A 3,655-nucleotide genomic window follows, 5' to 3' on the forward strand; every position below is an offset into this window, starting at 1 on the left:
AAATGAAAGAAAGCATGGACCAAAAATGGCTGCAATTGTGTAAAATTCACGGGAAATTCGCTTAAATTGATAAAAGTACATGGGCAAATGCTTCCTTCACTGTTGATCCCTCCTTTTAAATTAATGCTTACTAATTAAAAGACATGAATGCACTGTATGTATCGCTTGAAGTTAATAAACGAGAGAAACCAATAGCTTACATATATACACATACATATATATACACACATACATATATTAGATTCTAAAACTTGGTAGACATTCATTCAATGCAAATACAAGGTCTAGCAATCAGCTGCAAGTATTTAAGGGGAAAAAAATACTTTTAAAATTCCAAAATATTGGTACAATTTACATACAATTCCAAGGAAAGGGAGTAATTTCCTTGGTTATACAATAAGGAACCTTCCATGACAGTAACAGCTTTGCCTCGAATCAGTACTCTCTGGTTTGTCTCATCTAAATGCAATTCCAGTACTCCACCCTTGGAGATGCCTAATCCATATAATTTGTGTTATTGAGAAATCTCATGCATGTGTTTGTGTCTGTGATAGAAAGAGGAGGAGAGTTAAAGAGGATACCATGTATGCAACAAGATCACATTTTCAGCTTTTTTTTTTTTTTTTTTTACTCCAATAGGTCACTAAAGCACAATGTACGCTTCCACAAACAGGATTATGCAAGATAAATAGACCATTTTATCAGACCAGACCAATTAAGGATACTAGCAGTCTAAAATTCTGTTCAAAAAATTATTCTTCTCACTTTATAATCTTTGCGACATCATCACTCAGTCCCATCAATGATTTAACTACACAATAGAATCAAACCCGTAAAAACTATTTCACTGCAGAAACCACATTGTTTTGTACAGCAACTATTACCAAACAAGGTTAATTTCTTTACTCCAAGTCCCAGTCTCTACTACCACAACTTCTAGAAAAACAATCAATAGACAATCAACAAGGCTTTGGAACTATTAAAAAAAACCCAAAGAGGAAAAGAAAAAGATGGAAGATGCTTGCAATGTTCCACAACGATATAACTAAAAATCTTCATTAGTTTGGTACAACATTCCCGCCAACAACTAGATGAAACATGAATGTCTCCTTCAAAGTCATGTCCAGAATTTAAGTTGCCCAGAAGTACCAGTGCTATGCAGAGCAGAATGCAGATTTACTAAAAGTCCAAGATATTATGCCACTTAACATAGCGACAGTTTATATAAACTAGTAAACACCAAGGGGTGAAAATTTTCTTCCAAAACAAAAAAGATACGTCAAGCGAAGTATAACTGGCATCTAGCACAAGAATCCTCGGTAATTAGTCACTGTGACAAAGCACAAGAAAATCTAGCGCTCACTCCGACCGCCATCAGCTTCCATAATTGACACCCCAGAAATTACAAGTTTTGTGATTTCAGTTTAGGGTTAATGTTAAAGAGAAGTAGTGAAAGGAATAAATTTATTCCATTAACTAATTAAATGATAAAGCGTGTCTCAATCTTTCACATTTACTTCTACAACATAAGTTTCTAAGTATTAATAATAATGATATTGACTAGTTGTCTCTAAATATTAGTTACATTTCAAAAAGGAAATTACTGTCAACAAGGCAAAGTTACAATACGTATTCATAAAATGGAAGATAATAAATAAACCAAGTCCATTTTTATGTTCATAAGTAACAAAGAAGTTACCTCATTAATTCCCATCTTTGAATGCCTAAAAAAGCGTGAAGAAATCAAATCCAGATCAATTAGAGCAGGCCCTGTAACAATGAGCCCTCTAGCGAGGACATTTTAAGTATCTCATCCAATTGTGGTTTTAAATCTGCAACAGTCTTTCAGGATGAGAGCTCGACCTAAGAAAATGCAACCAAGTAACCTCTTTAAGTACAAATGCCAAAAATTTCTATATTGGAGCTACAAAAAAAAGGCATCCGCCTAGCTTCCAACAAACATGTGGTGCCAGGAGTGGGTAAACAAGCACATATTCTTATCCAATGGTACAACCTGGGATAGTCGGTGTCAAATTACATGCAATGCTACAAGCATTAAGCAAAGAAACTGGAGACGAACTAGGATTAAGAAAGCGAGAGGCTTCCAGCTCTATCAGTGGTGAAATGAAAGTGGTTAAAGTTGTCCCCAAGTTAAAGCACACTAAAGCGTGTTTACTACACTTGTTACTGGATCTTTTGCCCCTAGCATCTTGATTTCCCCCCTTCCACAAATGGAAGCACCCTAATATATCCATAATCAAGTGTCATTATAAATGAATGGGATAAAACAAGTACATAGACCTCACCACCACCGGCTTTTAATTTGTTTACTTATATTGACCATAGGAGCGCCATTCGGGGTTTACGGAAGTGATGGAATATCTGTGAGATTCACACTCCGAGCACAGGAATTGTAGGGAAGTCTAATTCTATAGAGAAGTGCTCTTCCTGGTAGCCATCCGAGAACTTTGACGCGTCCACATTGCTTCCCGTAGGAATCCTTTTAGCAATCGAACTCCGGATAGTGTGACAAACTCAATAACATCTGTTCTTGCTATCCTCGTATGCAAAGAGAAAATGTGCGGATGCCAAGGTTCCATGACCGCAAAGCTTGACCTATAGATAAAAATGAAAAAACGAATTATGTGGAAATTTATTTACCAACAAAGCGAAAGCAATTGACCTATCGACAACTAGCCAATGTATGAAATTTAGCGAACCCATTGGTACTATACGATGGTAACTAGTGATCATGAGCACGGTAGGAAGGGGAATCATCATTCAATTAGTTCCAATTTGTATATGGTACACCAAAGGTCCAAAATGCTTCTCTCTGGGTTGATCGTTCCTCGGTGCTACCTTGACATCATGAACTATGGGAAGGCAAATTTGCGGGGGATGTTCCACTAGAAATATTGATGTAGTTCAAGAGAACAATAACGGAAGGCGACAAAACCAGGCCATCAAACTTGGACCAAGAATAGGCTATTACGTGTAATTTTGAGTGTCCAATGGGTTGTATGGGCCATGGGCTTTATATTTTTGGGTTTATTTTTGTAATGGGACAATTCTATAAGCCCAAATATTAGGGATTTAAGTCCCATGCGGGGTTAAGTAGTTATTTTCTGTTTCTTAGTCATTAAGTGGTGGACAATGGCTGACACTAAGAGGGGAGTGTATTAGTGTATTTAAAATTTTCCCTTTTTATCCTGACCGCTCAACTCAAACTTGCAGCCCACTTCGGCATTGATAATAATCAGACATACAGTCCCTGTGGTACACCCATCCTATGACAAAAGCACTTCCAATCCAATATACACACATGCACAGCCACAAGAAGCACACCCTTCCCGCGACAAAAGCACTTTCAATATACACACATGCACAACCACAAGAAGCACAACCACAACACAAGATTTTTTAGGTTACAGCCTCTCTGCGAGCGGGGTAAGGCTGCGAACATTATGACCCTCCCTGCACCCACAATGGCGGGAGCCTCGTGCACTTTAGGTATGCCTTTTTTATAGATTTTGAGTTTCTATTTCCTTGTAAGTTTTATTTAGTTGCTATTTTGCTATACTCTCCATTAGCCAAGGGGAATTTCTATTTTGTAACAAGGCAATTTATAAACATAGGAGGAAGTAATTCCTAGCCT

At 37.4% G+C, this 3,655-nt stretch overlaps 1 pseudogene; it reads right to left on the minus strand.

Moving 5' to 3' along the window:
* Positions 1-291: 291 nt before the first annotated feature.
* Positions 292-3,655, minus strand: part of LOC122647950 — a 5,387-nt pseudogene continuing 2,023 nt past the window's right edge.

This window comes from Telopea speciosissima, unplaced genomic scaffold, assembly GCF_018873765.1.
Source record: "Telopea speciosissima isolate NSW1024214 ecotype Mountain lineage unplaced genomic scaffold, Tspe_v1 Tspe_v1.0298, whole genome shotgun sequence".
NCBI lineage: Eukaryota > Viridiplantae > Streptophyta > Magnoliopsida > Proteales > Proteaceae > Telopea > Telopea speciosissima.